Source organism: Mobula hypostoma, chromosome 5 (genome assembly GCF_963921235.1).
Source record: "Mobula hypostoma chromosome 5, sMobHyp1.1, whole genome shotgun sequence".
NCBI classification, from domain to species: Eukaryota; Metazoa; Chordata; class Chondrichthyes; order Myliobatiformes; family Myliobatidae; genus Mobula; species Mobula hypostoma.
This window is the reverse complement of record NC_086101.1, coordinates 180,351,558-180,369,909: the sequence shown is the minus strand read 5'-3', so window position 1 is coordinate 180,369,909 and position 18,352 is coordinate 180,351,558.

Here is an 18,352-nt window from a genome sequence, read left to right as displayed (position 1 = left end):
TCCTCCTTTCAGATACACTTTTAAACCCACTTCTTTAAGCCGGTCAACTTCTGCTTAAGTGCCTTGGCATCAGATTTCCATATAATGTTCCTGTCCAGTGTCTTAGGGCAGCATTTCATGTTAAAGGTAGTGTTTAAAAGCAAACTGTCATATAAATTCAAAGATATTTTGCTCTCAAATAATTATGCAATTTACATTTCAAATGCAAATTATGGGCTAATTCAAAATTTTCTGTGATGCGGCATGGTTGAGAATCAAGGGTGCCTAATGGTGGACTGCGAACCTATGATCAGCTCCAATTCTTGACCAACTCGCTGATTAAAGAGTCGAGCAAGATTGAAATCAATGAGGGTGAGAGTGGAAGTTGAAGACTTGTTCAGTGGTGTCTAAATCTTTGACCCTCCGTCTGCCTGCGTTTGACTGGTCACCTGCTCGTTCTCACTTGCTGCTGCCAGATGAAGGTGCAGGACTCTTGGGTCTTGGGTAAGGTTTCATTATCACAGTTTGTGGGTCTGACTCATTTTTAAAGGTCTCTGCAGTTCATGTTAACCGTGTTTCTGGCTTCTCGTCACTCCTTTTTTTTAATTGGTACTTTGTGTGATTTTGATCTTGGCGGAATTGCTCTGAGGCCTGCGGTCAATGAACGACACAGTGCCAAATGGAACAGAACTAAACTAAACATTCCTAGACTCTTTCAAGGACTCTGTGGTTTGATATTCAATACTCTGTGTGTTATTCATTCGTTTTTTGCCGTTTGCTCGATATGCTCGTTTCTTTTGCACATAAGCTGCCTGCCGTTTTCTTTGAACGGGATCGATGGTGTTCCTTTGTTCCGTGGCTCCCTGCGGGAGGATGAATCACGGTGTTGTATATGGCACACGTACGTTGATGATAAATATATTTTGAATATTTGAACCTTTGATATTGTGAACTGAATCCATTTAGAATTGAAGACAGAACAGACTGCAGATGCTGGAATATGGAGCAAGAAACAAACTGCTGGGGAAACTTAATAGGTTAGGCAGCATCCACAGAGGGAAAACGCAGACAATACGAGGGGCGATTGATAAGTTTGTGGCCTAAGGTAGAAGGAGATGAGTTATTAACTTCAAACTTTCTGCATAATCACTCAAAGAGTTGAACTGCACGTGCATGTAACGAGAGCTGTATAACTCATCTCCTTCTACTTTAGGCCACAAACTTATCAATCACCCCTGCTGTGGACCACTTTCTGGAGGTCCAAGACGCTGACTTCTACAAAGAAGGGATCCGTATGCTCCACGACCACTGGACTAAGTGTGTAAATGTAGGAGGAGACTATATTGAAAAATAAATGTGCTAGGTTTTCTAAAATTGACTCCTTCTAGCTTAGGCCATGGACTTATCAATCACCCCTTGTATTTCTAGTTGAGATCCTTCATCTGGAAGAATGGAGAGATAGCCAGTGTAAAGAGGTGAGGGGATAAGTTGGGATAAAAATTAGCATACAATAGCAGGAACAAGTGGAAGTAACAACAGAAACTGGGAGGTGACAGGAACAGGTGACAAAGGGCTGCATATTATGGAATTGGACCACGAGGAAGCTGGAGCATGGGACCAAATAAGTGAGATGGGGAGCACAAATATGAGAGTGGGGGAGAGGACCCATAGGATAAGTTTGTGGGCGATGGGCAGACAAAGAGGGTGGAGGAAGGGGAAGAAAATGAGATGAACGTGGGGTAGGGTGCAGTGTAGGAGGAACTGAATAGACCAGGAGGTGAGAGAAAAGAACAGACAAGGAGAAACTTTTTTCATGCAATGTTGCAATGTAGTGTCTCAGAGCAATGTTAAGTTTGTGGTGTAAATACAAGTTACTGATAATTCAAATATATTTTGCTCGAAGCTGATTGTGGGATAATTTAGACTTTTCAGTTGGGAAACAACTTAGGATCAGGTTCCATTTAGTACTGGCTAATCCAATGAAGGGGCTTGTCGTGTCTATTCTGGGGCAGCTTAATCGCCTTTCTTCCCCACTGGGCACTCAGCTCTCACCTGTGGCTTCAGGTAGCTGTTTACATGTGACAACGGCCACAACCCGTTCCACCACTACAACAGCCAGGCTAAACCATGTGAGGGTAGCTGGTGGCCTCATACCCCTGTGTGTCAGGGACGTGCCTGTCCCAGCATGTGAAGTCGGCTCTGGCAGACTGGATGAGAGCTACAGTGAGATCCGGTGGCCAAGAAGGCAGTACTGCAAGAGAGCAAAAGGCATGACATGGCACAGAAGACAACATGGTCATCCACTGTAACCAAAGAAGACCCCAGTTTGTGAAACTCGTTCGTACCACTGGACTCAGACTTCTGATGTCAAGAGAGTGGAACTGCCCCAGTGCAACAGCTTTTTTAATTTTATAAACTCTCCTGCACTGGTTTTCTGTCGTCATTGGACATGACGGACAACCACCGTACAGAAGAGACAGCAGATGCTGGAATCTAAATCTTGTCCCTTTCTCTCTCCTCCTGGTCTGCACAATTCCTCATACACACGCCCAGCAATCGCCCCACTTCCCCACCCCACAGCCCACTGCCCCCCCCCACCAAACCGGTCCCTATCATGCAGCTTCTTTCCTCTCCTCAGCCTACCCCATTTGCCCAGCACTGACACACTCCTCTCATTGGGAGCACCCGGGAAAACAGAGCACCCATGAGGGGCCCACACTGTCAAAGGAATAGTGTGCAAAATCCACACAGACAGCAACAAGAATTAATATAAAACCTGGCTCGCAGGAGCTCTGAGAGAGCTGCCCTGTTTGCCGCAGCGCTGCATACCCTTATGGAATACTTCATGGTTGAATAACTACTTAATCTCCCTAGAGCTTCCCATATTAAGGCAAAATATTTTTTCTGCTGAACTGCAAATCTCTTTGGGAAATCCAAATGTGAAGTTTTCTCCCTGAATGCAGGTCGGGAATAAAGAGCCAACCTCTCAGACCAAAACCCTTCATCAATCCAAATCATGTTCACTATATTTTCCTCTAAATCTGAAATGTTTTCGTAAATACACAATAACTCCCTTTGACTACTTTAGTCATTTACCTCAATAAAAGGGAAACACAGTCATCAATTAAACTACCAACACATCTTTGGGACCTATTGTACACTCAATAGCCACTTTATTATGTATCAAACAAAGTGGCCACTGTGTGTAAGTTTGTGGTTTGCTGCTGCTGTAGCCCATCCACTTCAGGGATTGACATGTGCATTCAGAGATGCTCTTCAGCACACCCCTGTCGCAACCCATCATTCTTTGAGTTACGGTCTCCTTCATGTCAGCTTGAAACACTCTGCCCATTCTCCTCCGACCTCTCTCATTAACAAGGAGTTTTTCACCTGCAGAGCTGCCAGTCACTGAATGTTTCTTTTTGTTTGTTTGTTTCACGTAAGCTCTCTGTAAACTCGGAAGACAGTTGGGTGTGAAAATCCCAGGAGACCTGCAATTTCTGAGACACTCACACCACTTCATATGGCACCAAAAATCATTCCACAGTCAAATTCACCTAGATCACATTTCTTCACCATTATGATGTTTGATTTGAAAAAAAAAACTGAACCTCTTGACCATGTCTTTGTGTTTTTCTGCATTGAGGTACTGCCACATGATTTGCTGATTAGATATTTGTATTGACAAGCAAGTGTATAGGTGTACCTAATAAAGTGTTACTGGGTGTACAATTTAGTTTATTTTGGTGAACAGAATGTGGGATGGGTCATATTCTGCCTCAGCTATGAACAGCACAGATGGGACTGCTTCATTCAGGTTAAGTATGGGAGGACACTTTGGGAAAATCAGCCAGGGCAGGTCTTACATAGTGAGCTGTAGGACACTGAGGAGTGTGAAAGAATGAAGTGATCTGGGCATTTAGGTCCATAATTTCTTGAAAGTGGTGTCACAAGTAGATAGGGTTGTAAAGAAAGCTTTTGGCACATTAGCCTTCAATGATCAAAGTATTGAGTACAGGAGAAGGGATGCTATGTGGAAGGAGTTGGTGAGGACTAATTTGGAGTATTGTTTGCTGTTTTTTGGTCAGCTACTTACAGGAAAGATGTAAATAAGATTGAAAGAGTACAGAGAAATTTTCAGAGATGTTGCTGGGACTGAGGGCCTGAGGTATAAGGAAAGATTGAATAAGTTAGAATTTTATTCCCTAGAACGTAGAAAATTGAAGGAAGATTTGATAGAGGTATGCAAAATTATGAGGGGTGTAGATAAGGTAAACACTAGCAGACTTTTTCCACTGAGGTTGGGTGAGACCTCAACTGGAGGTCATGGGCTGAGGGTGAAAAGTGAAATATTTAAGGGAAACATGAGGAGAAATTTCTTCACTCAGAGAGTATAGAGCAAGCTACCAGCGCAAGTGGTGGATGCAATTTTGCGCAAATGGCAAAAAAACTCAGAATATAAAACATCAAACCACAAGCCATCAAAACAGTCCAGGAATGTCAGTTTCAGCTCACTTCAAAGATGGGGACAAAAGGTTCAGGGTATATTGGCCTAACACTGACAAATGGAAAAATAACCAAAAGAAAATTGCAGGTGGATATATCTGAAGTAAAAACACAAAATATAGGAAATACTCAGCAGGTCAGGTAGTGAAGTAAGGAGCAGATTTTGTGATTCAGATCAATGAAGCTAGGCAGTGTAAGATCTTACTATCTTATATGTGTGACATCTGCTTTGTGCTGTGTGTGACTATTAGTACTGTGTTTTGCACCTTGGCCCCAGAGTAACGTTGTCTCATTTGGCTGTATTCATAGATGTTCATGTATAGTTGAATGACAATTAAACTTAAATTTTATTGAAATCAAAGTTGATGCTGTGTTTATTGTTATATGCACAAGTACATGTAAGATAAACTGAATAGCATCACAGGCGCATAGATTCAGGAATGCAGCATGTACAAGAAAAGCATGAAATTATGCCTGATTCTTACAAGAAAAAAACACAATTATAAAAATAAAAAGTAAAGTCCATTGTTGTGCAATGTGGTCTAGCGGGAGGGGTAGATGGCAGCGCGCCGCGCGTGCGCAGCTCTCCGGTGAAAAATGATGTTGTATCTGTTAAATAGGGGCCATGGACAATTCTGATCTGATGGAGAACGGACGTGAAAGCACAGAGGAACATCTGGAGAAATTTCTGAAACGCCCGTCCGCTGCTGTCGTTACTGTGTGGTCGGGAATTTTTCGGAGGGAAGTCCTCAAAATCCCCGGCTTTGCCTGCTTTTGGCGACCGAGAAGGAGGTTGAATCGTTCGGCAGAGATGCCGCTCAGTACTTGGTGTCGGAGAGCTGATCAGAGCTCGAAGTTTTCCGATGACTCAGAGTCGGATTGTGGTCGGCATGGCAGGGAGAGTTTTTCTTCCTTCTCCCATCTGCGTGAGATGTGGGACATTTGAGAAACTTTTAACTTTACTGTGCTCACGGACTTTCTTCATCAAGTTATGGTATTGTTACACTGTTTGTAACTATATGTATAATTATGTGGTTTTGTCAGTTTTTTCAGTCTGTGTTTTGTGATATCCCACCGGAGGAAATAATGTATCATTTCTTTTTTGTAATATAATTTTTATTGAGTTTTCAAAAAGAATACATGAAAAGATAAAAACTACCCTCCCCCTCCCCTTAACCCTCCCCCCCCATATATAGTCCTACCTAAAAAGAAAGAAAAGAGAAAAAAAAAGAAAGAAAGAAAGAAAGAAAGAAAAGAGCCGCCTGGATATTGGAAGGTTTCCACATGCTCCATGGGATTCAAAATAAATTTGATATAATTATTCGTTACTTTCCCCAAGGGACCAAGGTCTTTATCGGAGCACTTAAATATACCATCCTATCTTTTGTAAATAAGGGCGCCAAATATTCAAAAATGTTACATATTTATCTCTTAAATTATAAGTAATTTTTTCGAGTGGAATAGAACTAGCCATTTCATTATTCCAACGATCCATACTTAAACACGAATCAGATTTCCAAGTAACTGCTATAGTCTTCTTAGCTACTGCCAATGCAATTTTTATAAATTCTTTCTGATATTTATTCAATTTAAGTTTCGGTTTTATCCCTTCAATATCACCTAATAGAAATAATACAGGGTTATGTGGAAGTTGAGTTCCAGTAATTTGTTCCAATAAGACTCTTAAATTTATCCAAAAGGGTTGAATTTTATAACAAGACCAAGTAGAATGTAAAAAAGTACCAATTTCTTGATTACACCAAAAACATTTATCAGATAGATTTGAATTTAATCTATTTATTTTTTGTGGTGTAATATATAATTGGTGTAAAAATTATATTGTACTAAACTAATGTATTATTTCTTAATGCATGCATTACTAAATGACAATAAAAGGGGACTACATGTCTTCATAATCTAAAAAGTGTTTCTAAAGTGTGGTGATTAAGGATGTGCAAGCCAGTTTGAGACCGGATGTTTGCAGGGAAGTAGCTGTTCTTGAACCTAGTAGTGTGGAATTTCATTGTTCTGTTGTAACTATGAGAAAATGGCATGACCCAGATAATGGGTATCTTTAATGATAGGTGTTGCCTTCTAGAAGCATCACCTCATCAAGTTTTAAGACGTACAGAAAAGGAGGGGCGGTGAGAAAGAAGATAATGTATGTGAAAGAGCAGATGATTGACATAAGCAGAGCTGAGCTGGGTGAGAGAGGGTAGGGAACGATTTTCACTGTGGTGAAAGTGTAAATAGGAAGCTCTATTGTTAACATTGAACATACAGTAAGTCTATGTACTGTATAAAACAGTCACTTGTACATTGCATTTTTTTAGGATTGCTTCTATATTTAGATTTCTATATTAACATTTCTTTCCTTGGGATTTTTTTTTGTTTTTATTGCTTATTGTGAGTTTTATGCTTCATTAGATCCAGAGTAACCATCATTTCGTTCTCCTTTATACTTGGGTACTGAAGAATGAAAATAAACTATCTTGGATCTTGAAATGCAAGTTACAGACTGGAAAAGCTTAGTTCTGCAAATGCAGCAAGCCTGAAATAAAACCCAGGAATGCAGGAAACCCTCCATGACAAAGGCAGCATCGCATAATATCATGTTTCTAACTACAGTTTGTCATTTTAAATAGCTTGAAATCCACAGATTACAATGAAGGAATTAATTTGACAATTGAGCTCAGCTTTTGGTTTGTTCTCAGTCCAGACTGTAGGACTACTAGAGAAGAACTCTGTGTTCTGGGATTATGAAGTTATGGATAGCATAATTATGGATTAACTAATATGAAAGCCAGTCTTCAGGAAATAAAGCCATACACTATTTAACTTTCAACTGATACTTAGTGGCTGGTGAAAACAATCATTAGGTGCGGGACGTTCGCTGACCCGTTGTAACTATGTTATTGTTCCTCTCCGTGCCTTGTGCGCGTCAGCCAGCATATTGGCCTTTTCTTTAGCATTTGTCTGTTTATTAAGACGCTGAGCTGCTAGCCTGACACTAGCACAAATGGAAAGCGTGCACGAGCTGGCTGGATTCGAACCTGGAGCATTTGCCTCGAAATCCGGTGTGGATGATACTACGTCACTGGCCAGCTTATTGTAACGACAGAGGAAAAGGCAATAAATGAATGCTCCTGTCATTACTGTATTGTAGAAGTTGTATCCCTGCCCCTTATGATAGAGTTCAGGACATATCTGTTTTGTTATGTGGTGGTGGTGGTGGTGGTGGCATCCGTTAGTCTTGCGAGACCATGGATCTGCGCCTGGAAGGTCTAGCTTCAGTCTGTGTTAGAGCAGCCTCTGTTGTGGCTGTGGAGGCCCACACGGGAGAGACAGTCTCAGCTGCAGTGACTGCACTTGAAGGCGCTGTCCTCCAGTGTTGTCTTGGTGCTGTTTTTCCGACGAGTGTGCTTTTCTTCAGCAGCAAGCCTCAGCTTCTCTTCACCTCTTTTTAGACCTCTGCGTAGTTCCAGCCTCCAGTGAGAGCGATCGCTTGCGATGTCCTCCCACCTCTCGACGTTTGTGTTCAGTGACTTCCTGTCTCTCTTGCAAACATCTTTGAAATGAAGATGGGGCCGCCCTTGGGCTCTCTTGCCGGAGGCCAGTTCCCCATACAGCAGGTCTTTCAGGATCCTCCCATCTGACATGCGGTGTACGTGGCCCAGCCAGCGGAGATGGCGTTGTTGGAGCAGGGTGAAGAGGCTGGGTATCTGGGCGCGGGCCAGGACCTCATTGTTGGTGACTCGGTCAGTCCACGTGATGTCCAGGATGCGTCTGGCTGCGAAGGTGGAAGACGTTGAGACGCCGCTCTTGTCTGGAGTAGAGGCTCCAGGTCTCACTGCCGTAAAGCAGTGTGCTGAGGACGCAGGCCCTGTAGACTGCAACTTTGGTGTGTGTTGACTTTCTACCATCAAGCAGGAGACATAGAGACAAGACAGTTAGGATGGGAAAACAGTTCCTTCCCTCAGGCCATTTGCCTACTGAACTCCCAGCTACATCATATTTGAAGTGTCATCAGTTAATCTGTTCTGTACCCCGCAATATTTAATTTATGCACTTTGTTATGTAATCTTCTGGTTAATAGTTTATTCATGCCTCAACACTGTAACCAAAGGGATATACATTGGCTGTCTGGTGTTTGGAACAGACACCAGTATTGAACATGCACAGACTTTCTGCTAGTTGAGATGTGCTAACATTGTAAATCTGTAATTCTGTAAATTTGCTGGACTGTATTTGAAATGATAAAGTTAAGTAGATGAATATAGCAATATAAACTGACCTAGTTGTTTATTATCTTTGTTTTGAATCAGGAGGGTGAGATTCTCTTGGATTCTCCTGGGAATATTATCAAGGATCCCACCCATCCGTCCAGCATCCTCTTTGGCTTTCTGCCATCGAGCAGGAGACATAGAGACAAGACAGTTAGGATGGGAAAACAGTTCCTTCCCTCAGACCATTAGCCTTTTGAACTCCCTGCTACATCGCATTTGAAGCGTCATCAGTTAATTTGTTCAGTACCCTGCAATATTTAATTTATGTACTTTACTTTGTTTAATTATGCACAATTCATTTGCAGATTTTATTCTTACTTTCTTAAGTTATTGTGTGTTACATGTGTGTTATCTGTACTACTGTGCTTTACACCCTAGTCCAGAGAAACATTGTCTCGTTTGATGGCATTCATGTATATAGTAAAATGACAATAAACTTGACTTGACTTGACTCTCTCTCCTGAAGATTTGCTGTGTGACTGAAGGTTTATTCACTATACTTCCCTGTTACAGCTTCTGTTGGTTCAGTTTTTGTCAGTCACAACACTGTGCACCCAAGAGCTGTTGACTCTAATGCTAAAGACAACCATTGCTTGAATCGGACTTGTGTTTGGGACTGCAAGGATGATCCCACATTTAAAATGTGCAGTAACCTTCACCAGTGAACAGGGGGTCTATATGAAACCATTGCCACCCTTTTAACTCCAGGCTTCAGAAATTAAGTTCAAGTTTAAGTTTAATCATTATTCAACCATAGGTGAATTCCCATGAAAACAGACAATGTTTCTCTGGAGGCAAGATGCAAAACACAGTACCGACAGTCATACACAACACAAGGCACATATAGTACACATAAGATACAAAGTAAACATACAGACACACACACACACACAAATTATACAGTACTGTGCAAATGTCTTAGGCACGTATATTTGAACTTTGAACTTTATAGCTAGGTTATCTAAGATGTTTGCATAGTACTGCATTAATTTTATGTATTGCACGGTACTGCTGCCACAAAAACAAACAAATTTCACGACATATGTGAGTGATGATAAACCTGATTCTGATATGGGTCTCTATTGTGGACTGAGAGTGGGAAGGGGGCAGGGAGAGGAAAATCATAGTTCGAAAAAAGGGAAGGAAGAGGAGAGGGAGTGGGAAGCACCAGAGAGACATTCTGTAAGGATCAATAAACTGTTTGGAATCAAATTACCTTGCCCTGAGTCTCAGGGCTGAGTGTTTCTGCATCTATGCCACCCACAACCCGGCTCTGCCACCTGTCCCACACCCCTATCGTGGCGCTTCACACTTGACATTCCCAACATCCTTTGTTCCCGCCAGATTTACAAACTCACTCTCCACCCCACGTTGAGCAATGCAGTACTATGCAAAAGTCTTAGGCACTCTAGCCATGTATATGTACCTAAGGCTTTTAACCAGTACTATTGGGTATGTGTGTAAATATACATATTGTGGCGAGCATTTGGTCCATGATGACAAACGAGAGAATCTCGTTTAACTCAGTTGCTGGTTTTTAATGTGACAAGCACAAAAAACAGACCGGGCACTAGGATCCGGGAAGAACCCACTCAGTCACATACAGACAGAGGAGGTGACTATTACACACCCTGGTTACAGTCAGTGTGACCCACAAACACACATGCTGATGACTGTATAACCCACACTAAAATGTAACAATAAACGAACTGAACATCCACCATAATCCCGCAGAAGCATTTTAAAATAAGAACAATAAATAACACTGGCCACTATGAATGCTGGGGCACGTTGTCAACCACAACCCGCGGAGTACCACACTGCCCCCACCTGAGGGTCAGCTGTCCCCAGCAACCCCAGAGTCCACAATGAAGTCCAAAATGAACCCGCCCCCCACCATTGGAGGCATTGTTTGGCGAGGCAAGGGGCAAAGCACCCAGTGTGTCAACTCCTTCTTTCAGCCCCGCAGGGTCAGTGGTAGCCGAGGGCCAATACGGTGCCAGTCGGTTACTGTTGCAACACAACTACATTCTGCTGCTCAGACAACCGCACCCGATATACCACATCAGAAATGTGCTTGAGCACCTCCCCCAGCCCCTTCGAGTGGCTTCCCAGCTTGGGGGATAGTCCCTTTTTCCATGACAGGCAGCAGACCCATACTGGGGCCCCCACCATGTGCTGCTGCATTGGTGCTCTAGACAAACAGAATCATTCACGCAGCCTGCCCAATGTCTTTGCAACTTTGAAATGGCTGACCCCTACCAGCACGCCCGCTGACCGCAGCACCATGGTGCGGAGCCCCTGGGGAACCACCGGCTGCAGGAGGTGTCTATTGTCATCAGAAAATGGCCACCACCGGTACATCAACCCATTCCACGTCTCCAGCGTGCTCCACTGAGAATACAGGGCTTTGGTCTCTGGATCCAGGGCAGAGTCCCCTGCTCTCTCCGGCTGCCATCTCTCTTTCAATATTTTTATCAGTTTCTATATAAAAGAATACAGAGTACCAAAAAGTATATATAAAGGTCGAAAAAAACAACTATCAATTACATGATATCTATTCAAAATAACAATCTCATTACCCCGTATTCATGTAGGTTAGTCAAAGTTATATTGAAATATACTAATTTATTACAAAAAAAAAAGAATCTAACCCCTACCAAGACCGAAACTATTTATTAAGGACAAAAAGAGGTAAAATACCTTCTCGTATAATAAAAATTAATAATGACCAACATCTAAATTTAAACAATGAATTGAGGGTTTTGAAATTTTTGAAGATAATTCACAAAGGGTCCCCACAATGTCTGAAATTCTTGACAAGATTCAGAAATTGAACAACGAATCTTCTCTAAATCTAAGCATGACTTAACATCGCATAACCAATGAGCATGAGTAGGAGGAGAAATATTTTTCCATTTAAACAAAAGCGCCCTCCTAGCTATAAGAAAGCTAAAGGCCAATATATGTAAATCTGATGTCTTCAACTTGATATCTTGTCCAGCAACAATATCGAATAGGGCCATCAGAGGATTAGGCTTAAAATTGACTTTGAAAAGTAAAAAAGTTTGAAAAGCTTCCTTCCAATATTTTTCGAGACATGGACATGTCCAAAACATATGAATTAATGAAGCTTCTCAATTATTGCATCTGTCACAGTGGGGAGATATATCTGAATAAAAACGAGATAGCTTATCTTTAGTCATATGGACTCTATGTACCACCTTAAATTGTATGAAGGAATGGCAAGTCCATAGCGATGACATATTAATCAGTTTAAAAATTTCATTCCAAGTTTCCTCAGAAATTGACATCTGTAAATCTTGTTCCCAGAGATTCTTAATTTTGTCTAAGGGAACAATCCTCGTCTCCAGTAACATACCATAAATATTAAATATTGAACCATTATGAAAAGGTGTCAAATTAAAAATTACGTCTAGTAAGTTCTTATCTGAGCTTATAGGAAATGTGCATAATTGAGATCTTAGAAAGTCTCTAATTTGCAGATATCTAAAAAAAGTGAGTTTTGGGTAGGCTATATTTAGCTGACGATTGCTCAAATGAGAAAAGATTTCCTCCAACAAACAGATCCCAAAAACATTTAATACCCAACCTGTCCCATTCTTTCAAAACTAAATCAGTCATGGAAGGTGTAAAAAAATTAGAATAAATGGCACTGGAAAGGGAAAATCTCAGTAAACCAAAATGTTTTCTAAATTGTATCCAGATGCTCAGAGTATGTTTAACTATTAAATTATCACTTAGTTTTACAAATAAGTTACAAGTAAAGGAAGTGAGGATCCAAGAAGAGAAATAATAGAAAATTTATTAACAGAATTAATTTCTAAAGAAACCCATACTGGACAGTCTACATGATTAATATAATACATCCAAAACGTAAGATATCGTATATTAACTGCTCAGTAAATAAAACCTAAAATTAGATAAGGCTAAACCTCCAGACTTTTTAGGTTTTTGAAGATGAACTTTATTTAAATGAGGATGTTTATTTTTCCATATATAGGGAGATAAAATAGATTCAAGAGAGTCAAAAAAGGATTTAGGAATAAAAATGGGTAAAGCCTGAAAAAGATACATAAATTTAAGTAGAATATTCATTTTAATAGAATTAATTCATCCAATCAACAATATTGAAAGAGATGACCAATTTACTTGGTCAGCCAGCCCCTCACCTGGTCCAGTGCCAGTGCGGTATCACTCACCTGCTTGCTGCTGGAGGTCCATGGTGGGGATGCCTACCTCGCTGCCAGCTGCAGTATCACTCACCTGCTCGCTGCTGGTGGTCCATGGTGGGGAGGTCTACCTCGCTGCCAGCTGCAGTATCACTCACCTGCTCGCTGCTGGTGGTCCATGGTGGGGAGGTCTACCTCGCTGCCAGCTGCCACCTGAAGCTCCACCACTGCCACTTGCCCCTGGTTCTGCTGTGTTGGTTGTGCAACTGCAGGGTGTGCTGCACTGCATCGGGCCTCTGTGAGACCAGTGGTGGTGGTTGTTGGGCACTCTGGGTCTGCTTTCTGGAGCTGCCCTTGCCTCACAATGCCGCACAGTCACTGGTGACCGTAGCCAGCTGGACCGTTGTCGTTGTCCACACAGGCAGGGATGGCTGGTCCGTGCTGGGGAGAACACCGGGACGGATGATAGTGATGGTTGACCCAGTGTCCACTAACGCACAGCATCTGCTACCCTCCACTACACAGTCCATGTATAAGCCTTGCTCTTCGACCGAACGGCCCACCCAGAGAAGCGACAATGGAGGGATTCTGCTGTAGGACTCGGGTAGCAACTCCATCTTGATGTCTCCTGATGTCTGCGCTGGGCTGTGGAGTGGAGCTGATGTGGAGCAGTCCTGGGCCACATGGCCTGCCTCACCACACTACTAGCAGAGATCGCTTCATGGCACGTCTTGGGGCCAGCGTGGTGCTGGCTGGACCTGTCTCACAGGCTTCTCCTCACCAATTTCCTCCACGACCAGGGTGACAGCCTGGGCTCACAGTGTGCAGGGTGATGCTGGAACACCTTGGGGGGGGCCAGAAATGCTTCTCTGCTCTCCGCCTCTGCCAGCATCTTGGCCAGCGATGATGGTGATGTCAGGTGAACATGCTGCCAAAGGCGCTCCAGCATCAGTGCCTTTACAAACGCATGGAGGGCAAACTCCTCCTGCGCTGTGGGAAGGAACTCGGGGTAGCCATGATGAGTACAGTGGGCCCACTACGAGGGCCATGTAATCACACTGCTCTGCCGGCGTTAGGTCGTGGAGGACCCGCAAGGCATTCCTCTCCTGTGCCAGGGCAAAGTGCACCGCCGTCTTTGTGGGGCTCCACTTGTAGTGCTAAGCGGCAAGTTTGACTTGCAGCAAGTAAGACTCCAGGTGGCTGGCTCCCTTGCATCTGGGGAGCTTCAGGATGGACCTTGTGGTGTGAATTGCTGAGGCCTGTTAGTCATTCTCTCGCTCCAGCTGCATCGGAGGTTCCTGCCATGCTGCCCGTTCTCCCACGGACTCAGCGTCTTTGTTCCCTCAGTGTGGGCCACGAGGGAGGTGGGTGATGCACTCCGCCGTGTCCCCCAGGTTGGGGAGCCTAGGTATGCTTGTCCCATCAGGGTTCCCTGGGAAGGCACGATGCCTGGTTCCCAGGTCCTCTGTCTAAATCAGCATCCCGCCTTCAGGAGCCCATCCCAATGATGAGGGTGGAGGCATACTGCCTGGTCCCTCGACTGGCTTGTAAGTTGCTCCAAGAGATGTCGTAGCTCTTCAATCTCGCTGTTAATTTTTAATCCCGCTCCAGGCGCCAACGTGCTGTCCGTGATGACAGATGTCAGAAGCTCGTTTAGCTCAGCTGCTTGTTTTATTGTGACAAGCACAAAAACGGACTGGACACTAGGACCCTGGGAGAGAACCCACTCAGTCACATATAGACGGAGGAGGTGATCATTACACACCTTGGTTACAGTCAGGGTGACCCACAAACACATATAACAGTAAATGTAACAGTAAGTGAACTTGAACATCCCACTATAATCCCATGAAAGCTTTTTAACACACGGACAATAAATAGTGCTAGCCAGTAGGAACGCTGGGACGAGCTGTTGACCATGTACACCCTTCCAGAGCCCCACAATATGCACATACTCACCTCCCAGTGAGATCCTTCCTACACGTCTGGAGGGTTACTCCCACAGCGTGTTCCCACTGGATGACTGTAGTGGGGAAGAGATGGTCTCTCACCTCTTTGTGCACTGTGGATTTACGAAGAGGACGTGGAGAAAGATACAAGGGCCCGTGTCTCGGGTCATCCCGAGCAGCTGCGTGATGGATGACTCTCTGATCTATGGGCTGCTTCCCGTGGACACACGCAGAGGTGGACGTCCTCGGAGAAGGACGCTCTCTGGTCTGCCCGAAACTTATTGGTCTGCCGTCACATTGAGACGTCCAGGGAGGAATGCTGCTGACTGGCTGTAGGAGTACGTGCTAAGAAACCCACTGGCTTGGTGCAGTCACCACAAGGCCTCAGTGGGAAAGGACCACAGTGTAGGGTTCTTCTACTATTGGAAGGAAGGATATTTATTGTAGCATGATATCACCCCAGGGGCCCACATGAGTGGCAGCAGTATTGATTGATACGTAGGAATGTAATAGAACAGTACTGAAAACATTGACTTTGAATGTAAAAATGAAAAGGCATTTTGCAGTTTATTCTTGAAAATATATTTTTATTAGGAATAAAGTTTATTTTGTTTAAAAAAATACTTCCTCAGTTCAGTGAGACAGTCTCCCTGGAGGACTCTCGATGCAGTGAGGAAATTAATTGTGTCAATCAACTTCAGCAGATAGGATGAGATGCCTGGCAGAACCTCTGTAATCTAACTTCAGACAAATTCCCTGCACAAAGTTGACAAGGGCTGGCTTGATTGATTGGACAAGTATGGAACCAATCAAACTTAGCAAAATCAATTTCTCCACTCTCAGCTTCACATAGAGTTGGATCATCTCCAGGATTTCCGATACACTGGATGGGATAAACAAGCATGCGGTCTATTTTCCGCTCTCTACTTCACTCCCCTTCTCTCAGGGGATTCTTTAGAAGTTAAAGTCAGAAAATTAAATTTCTGTTTAAAAGTTAATCAGAAATGTATTGTTCTGACAACAGGCCTAACAAATCAACCTTTCCAAACCGATAATAAAATTGGAGATTTTAGCAAATCTATTATTTATTGATTCATCTTCTTGAACAATCATAAAAGCTTGGCTAGGCTAAAGAAATTTAATTAAAATCCAAGCAAAACACGTAGACATATTAAACTATAGTAAAATGATTATAAACAACTTCACCTCTCTTTTGCCTAAAGACTACAGGCTGTGAAGTTACGGAGTGTTCATCCTACTATGTGTAACTGAGTTATGATTTGAGTGATTGCGTCCTCAATATCATGCAATGTCTCACTTGTATGGAATCCGACCAGTAATGTTCAGACCCTTATGTTAAGCCGTGAAGGCGTGAAAGTCCGAGCTCTACTGAAGGTTCACCCAACAGATCTGATCAGCCCAGCAAGATCTATCCTGATGTGTTAGATTACACAGTGTGTGATGAGCTGGAGAAGTAAAAGGGATCAGTCATTTCCTTTGTAAACGTTTCAAACAGTGAATTACAGAACCTTTGCGTCACACAGCACAGGACAAGGCCCTTCGCCTCGACCGGATTGTGAACCATCAAGTAGATTTCTATGCCAGTTCTAATTATAAACTCTGGGCCAACTGGTTTCCATGCAATGATGAGTCAAGTCCTGGTCTAGATTCTATAGAGAGAAACACCCACAAAATGTTGGAGGAACTCAGCAAGTCAGGTAGCATCTATGGAAAGGAATAAGCAACTAACATTTTGGACTGAGACCTTTCCTCAGGACTGGAAAGGAAGGGTGAAGATATCAGAAGGTGCGGGAAGGGGTAGGAATATGGCTAGAGGGTAATAGACAAAGCCAGGTTGGGTATACAAGGTAAATGGCTGGAGAGGAAGGAATCTTTTGCTCCACCACCCCTCAGGCAGTGTATTCCAATCTCCAGCCAGATTGCAAAACAAAAGCAAAATCTTCCTTGGATCCCCCAAAATTCTTCTCTTTTCCTTGAACCTGCTATATTAACATGTTCAAAGCAGAGACTGAAGAAAAATCGAACTACAAGGAGTTTAGAGGTAGGGGTTTAGAATAATTATATATGCTGTAGATGTTGAATGCTGTGTGTGATTGTTGGTAATTGTGTTTTGCAACTTCGTCCCAGAAGAACGCTGATTCATTTGGCTGTATGCATATGTATGACTGAATGACAATTAAACTTGAACTTGAACTTGAGTGGGAAGATGCTGTTGAGATCATGAATGGATCAGCCTTGATCTTATTGACTGGGAGGGCCAGTCTGAGGGGCTGATTGCTTTACCTGCTTCTCTTGTTTCTTATTTTCTTATGTACGTCCTGTTTTCAAAAGTCCATGTTCGTTGGAGATCTAGATATAGCAGAAATAATTAACTGGACCTCATTTTTCATTGTTAAAAATCCTGTCATAGTTTACATATTGGGTCAGTTATACTCCCAGGATGCTAGTGGAAATGATAAGTGAAGGTGAGATTGGCACTGCAAATGCACTCCAAACATGTTATCTCAAGTATGGCTCCTGTATCTAATTCAAGGTTGTGTTTCTAATTCACGGATAAAAATTTTGGCAAGATGAACTAGGGCAAAATATGCACAATGGCTAGGCCTAGGAAGTGTTAGAGAACTGCGAGATCTTGGAGTACATATGTAATTTCCTGAAAAGTTTAACACAGTTAGACAAGGGATAAAGATGGCTGTATACTTAACGGCACCCCCCACCCCCACTCTACTTGCTTTATACTTAAGACTGTGAGACTAAATACAGCTCCAATGCCATATTTAAATATGCTTAAAATTTGCTTGAGGGAGATGTAAATTCAAATGATGCCACAACAACAATATTTCCCCCAGTAATATTGAAAATCCTAAACAAAAGCACTATGTTCTAAAGTATTCTGCAGGTCAGGCAGCGACTGCAGGGTGAGACAGAGTTGAAATTTCAGGTGAAGGAAGTTTCATCAGAACTGGAAAAGTGAGAAACCAAGAGCTTTTTAAGTTGCCGAGAAGGGTAAGAGTAGAAAATGTTATGTCTGTGACAGGGTCTAGACCAGATTTTGAAAGTCACTTTAAAAACCTGTATTTGGTAAAGAAAAAGGTAACAGAAAATGCAATTAGAATCAGAATGGTCCAGGTTACTCCAAAAGTGGAGGGAAAGAAAAATGACAAAAGGGGAGTTTTGACCTGAAATTGTTAATTTCAGCATTATGATTGTTTTGATGTATGTAGTAAGTGTGAATGCTTGAGCCAAGTATGATATTCTCCTAAGGAGTTATCTATTAGTGGGTCTTTAGATGGCTGTAGAGGCCGATATGGGATCCAGATACTCTGAGGGGCTTCCAGACAATCCTTGGAGAAGTGGCTTTGGTGCACCAGATGGAAGGTGTGTAGCTAAGCAACACTGAAGCATATGTAACAAGTGA